The sequence below is a fragment of the Triticum aestivum genome, chromosome 3B, assembly GCF_018294505.1.
Source record: "Triticum aestivum cultivar Chinese Spring chromosome 3B, IWGSC CS RefSeq v2.1, whole genome shotgun sequence".
Lineage (NCBI taxonomy): Eukaryota > Viridiplantae > Streptophyta > Magnoliopsida > Poales > Poaceae > Triticum > Triticum aestivum.
In genome coordinates, this window is record NC_057801.1 from 722,803,385 (window position 1) to 722,817,113 (window position 13,729).

Consider the following 13,729-nt stretch of genomic DNA (forward strand, 5'->3'; position numbering starts at 1 on the left):
TTTTAACCTGTTAAGTATTTATAAATATTATTTTGAAAGATATTTAATTCAAACAAATGGTTTTCTAAATTATACGTATCTTTTAAACCGTAACTTTGATTTTAATATGTTATATATGAAATTTGATTAGAAAAAAGAGTGAAATCTGTATATGATGTTAATTTTACATGTTAAATATTTTTTTAAATATTGTTTTGGAAGGAAACTTATAACTATAGCGCACGATCCATTTTTCTTTCATACAGGAGGCGATCCGGATTGCAAATAAACACCCACTATAATCATATAGGGAAAAGAAAACATCGAGAACTACACATGCATACCTCTGAATACGTCGCAGGGCAAAACAACAGATTTCTCATCGCGAATGTGAGAGAAAGCGAGAGAGAGGGAGAGGGAGGACAGAGGAAGAGAGACGTCTTAGGATTAACCACATTCTAACACGTTTTGGTTTGTGTGAACATTAAGGCCACTGCCTGCGAGGGTGGGAAGAAGGATAAGCGGCAACACAAATATGATGTGTCGCTAAAATAAAGGAGATGGACCTATTATGGTCTTGAGTGATGGTTGTTCGGTTAAGAGTGTGTATTGTGTTTTTTCTCCCGTTGCAACGCATGGGCTCTTTTGCTAGTAACTAGTAAGCTTGCACGTGCAACGCACGTCTTCATTATAAACACAAAAATCATTAGATTTTTTTTGTTCAAATTTAAATTATATTGTATAGTAATACTCTATATGTACAACTAATCGACATGGAATAAACTTCAGAAATGATTATCTTTTCAGGATGGTCAGGTTGGAATAGAAAGCACTATCAACAAACTAAAAGAAAGTCATGTTCTCAAGTCAGGTTCAGTGCAGACATTGTTAACAAAACTATTGCAATTAGTACCGTGTAAAACTTCAGAGAATCTTTCAATTGTAAGTGTGCACATACAGCGCACACCATGTGATGGCGTAAGTGTTTCCTTTTTTCTGGAGCAAGTGCTTCTGATGTCAAGGAAAGTATACACAACCAAGTTAGGCCTGATGTATTTATGGTTTCATAGAGATACGCCCATACACTTGTTTTCGTCATTAAACACATCAACTACATAGTGTAGCAATGGAAATTACAACAAGAAGTTGATGCATTTCTTAATTTAACGTTAACAAAAAAATTCAAACATTCTTAAGCCAGCCAGCTATGAAGAAAAAATGGTCCGAGACAAATTAACAAAATTTTGTCTCTCCACAGAAAATGGAAGTGTAAATTATGGCACGAAATAAGATGGTGCAACCAGCAAACTGGTACTTACAGGTGATTGCTATGTACAAAGGCATGGATCACAGTTCACATCTCCATAATAGCATTTTGGCACATCGTTGACTTTTTTATTTAGTGTAATATTTTCCTTCCCAAATATGAACTTCGATTCCTCATTATTCTGTGATTCCTCATAGTCCCGGTTACACTTCCACATGAGCGCCTCACGATAATGAAGGTATTGGATATCGGCGACCATGTGAAGCCCCCTCGTGAGCTAGATGTTCTCCTTCACCCTAGTAGCGACATTCATGTTACATTGTCAGCTAAAATAATAAAAATGTGATAAGTGCTGCAACTTTTCAATCTGAAGATCTATGAGCAACGTTTCAAAATTAAGATCAATGACGGCGGAGAATATTCATATGCTCCAAATTATATGTCTTGTGTTCCTACAGACCTAAAGTACAAGCCATGCTACTATCTTCCTCTAGACAAGCATCATTTCTGAACCTTTAGTGACATGGAAAGTCTGACAGAAAGCTTAATAAATGGAATTTCATTGTACCTATTTTTTTATAACTTGCCAAACCTCAATGGATAGGGATCATAGAGCTGCAGTCCAATTATACCGAACATACATCCCTATAACCATTTATTTCATTGACTAAAAATCTGCAAAAAAAAGCAGCAAAACATGCATTCTTGCTCATGCAACTTAGTCTGGCAACCATATATAGAGTTAATTGCTGAAAATATTTGTAGAACCTTATTCGACGAATACCGACAACTTGAGCCAATTAAATCACATGTGACAATACAAAATATGATGAAATCGATTCATATGTAACCTATCAATGAGTGAAGATAAAATCAAGAACAAACTGACTTCAGGTAACCAATGAGAACATATGCCCTTGAAATAAAGTCGCTGAACTGTTACTTCGAGCGGAAAAAGAACCATCTTTTATGATTAAAATCCCCCACCCGGAGCTCCTTTGGTAACTTCCGAATCAGTTAACCTTTATAACAAGTTAACAACTAAGTCAGAATAAGAAAATTATACAAGAGATGCATCAATTAGTACCACGTTGCGTCGATCACTTGTTTCTGGGAATATTACCACAAACATCATGTGCTCACAGCATCCGCAGTACAGACCAGACCCTGAGAGCAGTTCGAGAATCAATAATGGAGAATAAGAAGTATGATGAAAAAAACTGTTCAGTAAGCTCTTGTGACAAATTTCTACAACAGCTGAATCACAATCCTGCACATTCCTCCTCCACACTCTGCTAGAATCTTGATCAGGGAGAGAAAAATAATATAAATTCGAAGCATACAAAGAACAACACCAAAGCAGCGCTTCGAATCTGTAAACTAACCCCCAAAGTACCCCCAAGTAGTGCAATCGGTGCACCCCAAGTGTTGATTACAGCGTTAACATCCAGATCTATATGCATGCAAATAATCGCAACATGGATAAATGAATATTACCTACGGTCCTATTGGATCTGCACTTTTTAAGAAAAAAACGTGTTGTGGCGGATGCCTCAGCTCAAGCCGGTTCGCGCGGCAACGGCGGGCTCACATGGCAACGGCCTCAGCGGAGGCGGGCTTGGGGCGACGGCGGGCAGGCTCCCGTGGTGCAGCGGCTGCGGGTTCGCATGGCGGAGGCCTCAGCGGAAGCCGGTTCTCGCGGGGACGGCAGGCTCACATGGCAACGGCCTCAGCAGAGGCGGGCTTGGGGTGACGGCAGGCAGGCTCCCGTGGCGGCGGCGGGCTCGCGTGTAGGTGTAGGGCGGCCGCGATGTTGCGGGGAATCAGCGTGCAGGAGGACAATCAGATCTCGAACAGGGGAGAGGACAAGATGATCGTGGAGGAGGTGACGGAGGAGCTTCCGCCTACTCGACGGCACGGTACAGGGAGGAGATGGGGCTGCCGGGCGTCGTGCGGTGTGGTGGCGGCGCAAGAAAGGAAGGCATCGGGGCTGCATGCGAAGGAAGGTGAGGGCGGCCAGTTTCTTTTTTTTTCTGCGATGATCGCGCGATGGAAGGGGTTGCGGACGCGGTGACTTTCAGCCTGGTGGAGTACGGTCAGCCTAGGTAAATTGCTAAGTGTACCCCAGATCGCGATTAGATTAATGATGATTGTTAGATTGAGTCGTCTGGGCTTAATCCTATGGTGGTAATGTGTCCACGGACGTTTGTTTGGATGCGCATAGAAAAGATAATGTTTGATTGTTTATTAGTAGTAGAGATTTCTGCGATGATCGCGCGATGGAAGGGGTTGCGGACGCGGTGACTTTCAGCCTGGTGGAGTATGGTCAGCCTAGGTAAATTGCTAAGTGTACCCCAGATCGCGATTAGATTAATGATGACTGTTAGATTGAGTCGTCTGGGCTTAATCCTATGGTGGTAATGTGTCCACGGACGTTTGTTTGGGTGTGCATAGAAAAGATAATGTTTGATTGTTTATTAATAGTAGAGATAATAAAGCAGCTAATGCTTTTGGTCGTCCGTCATTAGTACTTTTGCATAAACTAGTACAAATGCCCATGCGTTGCAACGGGCAAAAAATATCAAAAAACCTATTCCGGCATGCTAGTACGCGCCACTTTTTGTATCCAACTCTAACAAACATCACAAATGGCAGAAGATAACATTACACATAGATCTACTCCAATGGCCACGCCATTGCTCTGATTGGAGTTTGCCATGAATGCAACAGTAATAAATTTGGAGGAAGGTGAACAAACGGTTGCTGAAAGCAAACTGGTACAAAAAGATGAAAATGGTACCTTTCGCAAATTCGGAAATCAAGAAAAAGGCCCGTGTGTGGCAACGGGAGAAAAAGAAACTTAGCACCATCAGTAAGCATAACTCGAAGGCCCTTAGCAGACTTGCACGTACTAAATATGCAATACTCGGCAGGAGGGTAACGCTGACAGTTCCCTACTAACGCTGACAGTAAACTACAATATATGAATCCTAGAGGTCAAGGAAATGAGCAGCTTTTTTTCCATGTTTACGTGCTCTGATCGTGGTACTGCCGTTGTTGAAGGCACACATGTGGGCTCCACTCTCGACAACCGCTATGGGATAAACTCTGGCCATGATGCAGACCCTGCCACCACCGCCAAAGCTCTTCACCGCTGACGGATCAATCTGCATGACACATTATTCATGTTCAGTAGTGCGTGAAGTGAACACCAGGTGAAATGAAATAGCTTCCCAAACTCACCAGAGTTCTCAGAGATATCTTCTTTTCCTTTTGAAGATCAAATTCAAAGAAGCCTCCATAGGCTGGTGTGCATAGTCCTTGTCTCAATGAAGAACTGTGCAAAGAAAAAGAAAAATTCCTTTTACTCATGAAGGCAAAAACCATAAGCATTAACCTTCTTAGATCAGAGCACATGAGTATCATGTAAGTGAATAGCAGTGTGCTCCTATATGTTGTCAGAGGCTAGGACAATAAGTCCAAATGGCCCTATGCTGCCATGAACCGATGCACCCGCTTCCCGGCAATGCTTCTTCACGTCCAAAAGTCAGGCAGGATCGAAAGGATTGGCGCTGTCGATTGATGTCATTTCAAAATCTATCTCGACATCAGCCTGTTTCAAAAGAACAAAGTGTCGGATTTGCCACAGTTGCTCTGAAAAATATACAGACCACCTAAGCATGCCAGTCCTTTTGTTACCAAATATGTAAATTTTTATATAATTCTAACTTCAGAAGACCCTACATCTTTTACTGGCCTGAAACTTTTTGAGGTAATTTTTTGTTTGAATGACCAAGGAGGGCTTGTTTGTGTAAAGGAAAGTACCTGAAAACTGTTAGTTTGCTTAATCTCAAGTAGACCTTCCTTCTGTCAGTTTGTCTGCTCGTTCACTTTTCATAAATCTCCCTCCGATTCAGTCGCTGATGAATGATTTTGTAACAGAAAACTAACTTTACAGATTGCATGCTTGTAAAAAATAATACACCATAATATTATTCTGTTAATTAGTGTTCACATCGCAAGAAAACATAACTGGACATATACTAAAAATAAAGAAAGGTTCCTGCAACTCATAATATGACTAATTTGTTTGGACTGGAACTGAACCACTTTGAATAAAAAATAAACATTCGCAGGCAAGACAGCTGCAGCAGAACTTGAGACACGGTGTTACTCTTGTTCTTGAGGCATATGGTGCATCAGTACATCTCATGTGGCTAGTGCACCGTTTGTGGCCATAATTTACTTTTGTGCAAGGGCTGCCATTTTGTTCCAAGGTAAGTAACAGGAAATAAGTTTTGCTATCCAACTCAGGCATTTTTTGGTTCAAAGAATGTATACTACCTCCATTGCAAAGACATGTGGATGTGATCAACTCGTTGCAACTCTTTAAGTCAATTGTTTCCTTCTGGTCTTTGATTCAGAAGTTGTTGTATCAGACTATCCGCTGTAAACAACACAAACAGAAATTTAAGTTATGCTATGTGCATTGCAATGGGAGTTTAAGAAAAATCAACTACCACCCCCTCCCCAACCCACCCTCGAAGTTCAAAATCTAAACATTTGATTCATCTGTATGCCCATACATGTCAATTGGAACTTTATATTATTAAAGCAACTTTAAATTCTAAGACTTGCAAGCTTGAATATTTTTACATGTCTAGTTTTCAGAAACAAAAGATTGATGTTTGCCTGCAATTATATCGAGTTTTCAACTTTAAACTTCATTGTCAGTCTACTTGTACATTTCCAGTAAGCCCATGTGCCAGCAAAACTTCAGCCACTTCAGCTGAATGGGGCACTGTATACGTTGGCACAATGCCCAGTGTTTTTAATGGCCAGCCTCAAAAGATAGAAGTACTTTAGCATATATGTGTATGTTCAGACCAAGAACCCTTGCCAATTCCAACAATAAATACATGAAAAGTACATGTGATTGAAGTATACTACAGAAGAACCTCGACAGAGTAACTATTGTCAGCCAGTTAGAGCAGAATACAAAATAAATATTGACAAGAACAACGTATATAACATTTTGGATCATGAGTAAGTTAATACATCCGTTCCCTAACTTTATGTAAGAATCATATCTGACATTGTATGGCTCGTATGTCAATAGTAGTTTGTGTTCTTTACTTGGTATACATATCAATGCATATTTGAAATTTGAATGCTATTAAGCAAAGAACATTATAGAAACAAAAATCTTACCAAGCAACCAGGGAAGATGAAGACTGAAAAGTCCGAGAAAATAAAATAGTTTTTGGATATCAACCTTTTCTTATCTTTCTCTCCAGCAAACTTTTTGAGAAGCACTGGAATGATGTAGATAGGGACTTAGATTCCAAAGTACTGTAGTAAATATATGTGGTATATTCTAAGGTTGCACCAGAGGTACTGAAAGTAGATTTTCCAATATTACACTCTGTTCTTTTAATAAAAAAAATGTGTCATTTGGTCTCTTTACATCAAAAAAAGTCTGGTTTAGATTCAGGATGAACTGCATTTCTGCTTGCATGATACAGATACTCTATTTTTGATATATAGACACGGTAATTTTCAATCGCATCTGAAGGAAAGTCTACAGCAAAAACAGAGACAACTCGGAGATGGTTTCAGATAAATACACGGTTGATTCACTCGGAGTAACTGAATGAAACAGTAAAAGAAGGGAAAAACATCGACACAACCAATCCCATTGAGCAACAGGCGCCCTGTATAAATATCCTCTCTCTCAAGTCAAGCAGTGAGCACACCAAGCAACGACGAGGACTCCATGAAACTGGAGTACAAGCCACTGCTAGCTAGTATTCACACGCTAATTGTTCTATCTAAGTAATCAAAGCTTACTACTTATAAGCAAGCCAACAAATGCTGCCGTCTTGGCAGTTGGCTTTCTAGCTCCACGCCTCCGCTCGTGACCTGGCGGCTACCAAAAGCAGACAGAAGTAGCATTTGCGGCCGGCAGCGCTTTTCGAGCGATGCGGCCGTAGCAGAACAGGTTGACGCCTGGCGTGTGAAGGAGCATCATAGGAGAGCAGGCGCGGCCCAGTCAAAGCATAGGCGGATGCGCGCCCGGAGGCATCGGAGCCCCTTGGTGGCGCGCGCATGGCGAGTGTTCGGCATCACGGGAGAAGTGGTAGCTCCGAAGGAACACCTGCCGCCACTCCAACTGCCGCTCCCACTACGGATGTACTCCATGTACGGCCACACCGTCGTCACCATAGGTCTTCTTTTCCACCGGGGGATGTACTGGCGGATCCGGCGGTTTTGGCGGCTGGCACGTCTCTGTTGGGGCAAGCTCATCCCCACACATCGCCTTCTTCTCTTGCTGACCGCCGCCGGAACAACCCACTGCCCCTCAGCCGCCTCCTCTCTTTTTCCCCTCTTCTCTATTCTCTCTCGATTCTCTCCTTTGACTTTCGCCTCTCCCTGCAGAATTACTCGCTCCAAGCCATCCTCGCACGCGCTGGATCCTGCTCCAGCGACCGAGCCACGATCTGATAGGGAGAGCCGACTTTATTTTTATTAGGGGCAGGGGTAGGGGTAGGCTCACCGGTGGGGTGGCGGCGGCGGCGCGCGGTGGCTCGGCGCGGCGGGGCGCGGCGGAGGCACCGGCGGCCGACGCGGCGGCGGCCGGCGGCGCGCAGTGAGGCGTGGTAGAGGGTGGGAGGTGGTGACGATGGGCGAGATGGGATCGGCGGATCGGCAGGCAGGCTCGTGCGAGTGTTTTTTCCTTTTTTTTCCCACGTACCGATTCAGGTTGACTTAATATGAGGATTGCGGGTTGAATACCCAAAAACTATAGAGGCTTTTTTACAAAACTGACGACGACGTACCACCAGAAGCGATAGCTGGTTTATTAGTAGGTAAAGAAGTACCTTGAATTTCGTATGAATCAACCCCTCCAAAGCGCATCACCGTTTCCAGCATGCCACTACCCCCTGCCGCGAGTCGACGCCCCCAGCCCGCCGCAGCACGCCGCCACTGCCTACCTCGTTGGGACTCCTACCCCTACCCCAACTGCCCCCCACGCCCGCGGCGTTCTATCGTCGGCGACACTTGACACCGCGGTCGTTGCCGGCTCCCACACCCACGGGCCTCCGTCTCCCCTGCCGCCGCCGCCGCCTCCCCGCTTGTCTAGCGGGCCGGCCCCGTCCATGGGGCACAGCCGCGCAGGGGCTACCAGCGCCCGTGCGCGCCTCCTTCTGCCCTTTCGTCACGGACGACACCGCGTCCTGCAGCCTCCACGGATACGTCCTCCACCCTGACTGACTTCTCTAAGCCTAATGCGATCCCGGTGGTGGCCGCGCCCTGCTTGGCCCGCCGTCCTGCCGTGGCGGGCGCCTGTCGTCGGAGCGCTGGTCGTTGGTTCCTGGGTCGGGCGGTTCCACACGGGGGGCGCCTATCCCGCTGTGCCACCGATCACTTAATTCGGCTCTCTCGCTGGTGCATAATATGCTTAATTATGTTGTGATTTTTCTGTACCAATGAATGATCCGGGTGAGTGGTTAAAATATTTGTTGGCACACGTGGTTGTGTTAGTGAGAGGTCAATCCACATCCTTTTCCACTAATTAGCGTGATTTTGATAAGTTCAGATTCTGAGAAGGAGAAGAAAGCCTCAGGGGCCAGAGTATTCAGGAGGACACCAATCCAAATCTATGGTGTTTGAGGCAGCTTGAAAGAAGGTTTGCTGCAGGGAAGAGATAGAAAGAGCAAAATAGAGAGGGCAGGGGCGTGATCTGTTGTAAGTATGAAGTGAAGTAATCCTTCCTTTCCTGATGTTTGTTTTCGCAAGTCTGTTTTGCACAACTCTGTTTGCAGTGCGTGCAGCAACTGATCAATTGCGTTTTGAGGGTTCTAGGTGTCAAATATGACCGGGCCATTAAAATAAAAGTTGTATGTCTTTTCAAGACCTTTCCAACGAATATTTATTGGCAATTTTTCGTCAGGTATTCTAGGAAATAATGCCTATCTGAAGTTACTGCCAGTTTTCGTCAGACTGCTGTTTTAGGCATGACTTCCTATTTTGCGCGGCGTTTCAAAGTAACTTCAAGGCTGAATCTGTCTATGGGGCTATGGATGTATTTTCAGTATTTGGTTTGAAATTTCCATGGAGAATTTATTCTCAAATTTTCGCTGAGTATAGTGAAAGATACAACCTTCTGAATGCTGCTGTCCATTGCGAGTTCTATTCTGAACTTCTGACAGTTACTGTTTTCTGTATTGAGATTTGAGAGGCATTTTAAAATATCTATCTAGAGTACAATTAACATAGATATAATTCATTGTTTGATCTTTCCACAGAGTATGTAAGTACTATTTTTTATTGCGTCTACAATGAGTAATTTAACATTGCTATCCGTTTCAGTTAATTTTGTGAGATCTTCCTGAAATTGTATAGTTTTGGTTGTGAGTTTCAAATTGGTTTGCCGTTTTAACGGTACTTAGAGGTCGAATGTATTGTCTTGAACGAAACTGTTGCATCTTGCTTTAGAGGTTTTTTGATAAGGTAACAGCTGCCTCGAATGAAGAATCATTAACTCCCTCGTCATGTAACTTCCCTGCTACAGGTGATTGGATCAGCGAACCTTCTCTGTAGTTTAGGATTTGATCAGTTCGAGGAACGTGGTAAGTCCCTAGCAAAATTCTTTCGCCATATTAACCTTCTGCGTTCTTTAGCAGTGCGCTGGTCCATGCAGTATCATCAGAGTCATGGATCTTTGACAGAATGTAACGCATGGGCTGTACAGTATTCTCTCATGTTATGTGAACCCTCGGATACCTTTCCATGAGACTGAACCCAACTATTCCCAAATTTCTTATGTGTTTGTGTATACGATGGTACATAAGTGAGTTTCACCATTACTGGTCTATTTCTTGATGTTTTTTCCAAGGATATTCGATTGTTGAGTTAATTGTCAGTGATGCCATCACATTGAGTTGACATTAAACTCTAAAAGTTACGTTTCTTTGTTTTTTGTGTTATGTGGAAGAATGTAGATTTGCAATGTGAAGAGTTATTCCATGACAATAGTGGCGGCTACCAATGCAATTATTTTAATTATTATAGAACATCTGATTGACAATGCGGCCTGTGTTGCTGGAGTGAGCTTTTTTATGGAATGGAATACATGTTAAAGCAGAACCAGTGTAAGCTGATATTCTTCATGTTGTCCTTCAAGACAATATTTCATATGTTGTAAATATTTCGTGGTCACCTGGTATTGGAGTCTGAAATTTCGCATGGTGGTGAATTACTGAATGCATGCAGGGCCGTCTCCAGAAATTGTGGGCCCATGGCGAAAACCAAAATGTGGCCCAAAATTTCAAACAACTTTCACATAACAGAAGAACTAATATGCGTAAAGGTTATACTCACTTTATTATATATTTCAAGTACGCTATATTTGTACCTTATTTAGGCATATATCAAATACTAATGCTAAAAAGATAAAGGGATAGCAAAGCAATAAGCTAGCCTCATGTTCTACCAAAAAGGAGCATTCATCTAGTATTTCAGGTTGGGAGGCTCCCATCGAATATCTATCAAGGGCACCCGTTAGAGATCGATCTTCGATTTCCAGTCTTTGTTTCTTCCTAATTCTAGTAGACATGATGAAGATTTAGAAACAAAATCTAACAACTTACAAGATCATTGATCAAAGGGAACCTAATTAGTTTCAAATAGTAATGATTCCTACATGGCAAGATCATTCAAATACAAAAAAACATTAAAAAGAGAACCTTGCTCTTGCGGAGATTAAAACACATTCCATAGTCACTAGTAGAAAAAGGGCCTACAGTCCCGGTTGGTGAGGGCCTTTAGTCCCGGTTCATGAATCGGGACTAAAGGGTCGGTACTAATGCCCTGACCCTTTAGTCCCGGTTTAATCCAGAACCGGGACAGATGGGCCTCCACGTGGCCTGTCCGCTGAGCCCAGCCACAGAAATGCTGACGCGTGGATGCCTATTGGTCCCGGTTTTGTTTTTTTTTTTTTTGAAAAGGGGGGGAGTTTGGGGGGTTTTGGGGGGTTAATTTAGGTGTTTCATATATTGTGCTATAGCTAGCTAATTAATAGAGAGAAGTGTCCTCTCTTTTGTCCATGCTTGGTCGACGCTACGTACCATACATACGTATAGAGAGGACTAGCTAGACACGCTAGCTAGCTAGTAAGCAAACAGAAGATCGTCATGAATATATCACTAGTAGAAAACAGGGCTTTCGTCCAGGCCAGTTTAGCCCATTAGTCCCGGTTCAATCCAGAACCGGGACCAATGGAGCTATTTGCCCCGGTTCGTGAGCCCAGGGGGCCGGCCGGGCCACGTGGGCCATTGGTCCCGGTTCGTCCGGACCTTTTGGTCCCGGTTGGTGGGACGAACCGGGACCAATGGTCCTGGCTCCTGGCCCAACACTATTGGTCCCGGTTGGTGGCATGAACCGGGACCAAAGGGTTACCTTTAGTCCCGGTTCATGCCACCAACCGGGACCAATAGTGGTGCCTATATATAGCCCCTCGCGCAAGAGCAGAGCACACTGCTTTGTTTTTTTCTAGCCGAGGGGGAGAGGGCTTGGTGGTGCTCTAGCTCACCTCCTATGCACACAAGGTGTTCGATGGAATGCCCGAGCCACACTACTTAAGGTTTCTCCTCTCCAAGCTCGACCGCCAAGATCCATTTTCCTCAATATTTATCTAGGTTTAGCGGTCCGTCACGCCCCGTCCCCGTCTTCACCGCCGTCGATCACCCGCGCCGATCTCATCGCCGGCACCACCATGGTGAGCCTCTTGTTCTTATCTTCTTTCTGAAAGGAAAAATATTATTACTTGTTTGTTTAGATAGATACTTGTATTATTTTCTTACTTTTATTATTGCATCTTATATAGTGCGTCGATGGTTTTGGTATCCGCCCCCGTCGGCCCTCGTCCTGTCTATGATTCGGATGTGGTATATATTATCTTTTCATAACTATTGGTTCATTTATTGTTTATGAAAATTATGCCGACTAACGTGACATAGATTTTATTTATCTAGGAGGTTGTTGAACCGGAAATTCCAACCGACCCTATTGTCGAGAGGTAAAATTTAGTTGAAGAAGAAAACAATTTCTTGAAGGAAAAAATAAAAAAACTTAAGGAGGAGAAGATGATATTGGAGTTGCATGTTGCGGATGTCGTCGATGATCACAAGATCAAGATGGATGCAATGCGCTTGAAGATGAGAAAGATTAGAAAATATGCCATTCATACCGAGGCTTGGTATCATTATGCCGTTGGATCAGTTGTTACCTTGGTTGCGATTATGATCGCATTTGTTTTCGCATTGAAATGTTTTACATAGTTTCAATGTATGGTTTAATTAATTTAGATGCTCTGCAGAGCTTTATGTTGTATGTATCTACTTTGGTTTTTATGTGATGATGAACTTCTATTAATTTGGTCACTTAATTATCTATTCATGATGTTATGTAATGATTTTTGGCACACTTAATTATATATAATGCACGCAGATGAACCGGCAATGGATGTACGGTGACAGACACACCTCCGAGTACATTAAGGGCATGCATGATTTTCTCGAAGTGGCTGAGGCAAACAAGCAGAATGGTTTTATGTGTTGTCCATGCCCTATATGTGGGAATACGAAGTCTTACTCTGACCGGAAAATCCTTCACACCCACCTGCTTTACAAGGGTTTCATGCCACACTATAATGTTTGGACGAGGCACGGAGAAATAGGGGTTATGATGGAAGACGGCGAGGAAGAAGAGTACGATTGCAACTATGTGCCCCCTGAATACGGTGATGCTACTGAACATCAAGATGCACCAGATGATGTGCACGATGGTGCTGCAACGGGCGAAGCTGCTGAAGATCAAGAGGAATCAGACGATGTGCCCGATGATGATGATCTCCGCCGGGTCATTGTCGATGCAAGGACACAATGCGAAAGTCAAAAGGAGAAGCTGAAGTTCGATCGCATGTTAGAGGATTACAAAAAGGGGTTGTACCCCAATTGCGAAGATGGCAACACAAAGCTCAGTACCGTACTCGAATTGCTGCAGTGGAAGGCAGAGAATGCTGTGCCTGATAAAGGATTTGAGAAGCTACTAAAAATAATGAAGAAGAAGCTTCCAAAGGATAACGAATTGCCCGACAGTACATACGCAGCAAAGAAGGTCGTATGCCCTCTAGGATTGGAGGTTGAGAAGATACATGCATGCCCTAATGACTGCATCCTCTACCGCGGTGCCTACAAGGATCTGAACGCATGCCCGGTATGCGGTGCATTGCGGTATAAGATCAGACGAGATGACCCTGGTGATGTTGACGGCGAGCCTCCCAGGAAGAGGGTTCCTGCGAAGGTGATGTGGTATGCTCCTATAATACCACGGTTGAAACGTCTGTTCAGAAACGGAGAGCATGCCAAGTTGATGCGATGGCACAGTGAGGACCGTAAGAAAGACGGGAAGTTGAGAGCA

General features: G+C 43.6%; 1 long non-coding RNA gene across 1 annotated transcript; it reads right to left on the minus strand.

The window, feature by feature from the left end:
- Positions 1 to 1,124: 1,124 nt before the first annotated feature.
- Positions 1,125 to 3,272, minus strand: LOC123066208 (uncharacterized). Its single transcript, XR_006431265.1, has 3 exons — positions 2,744 to 3,272; positions 1,815 to 2,413; positions 1,125 to 1,542 (listed from the first exon to the last, which is right to left on the minus strand). It is a non-coding gene; the product is annotated as an uncharacterized lncRNA (long non-coding RNA).
- Between the last annotated feature and the right edge of the window lie 10,457 nt (positions 3,273 to 13,729).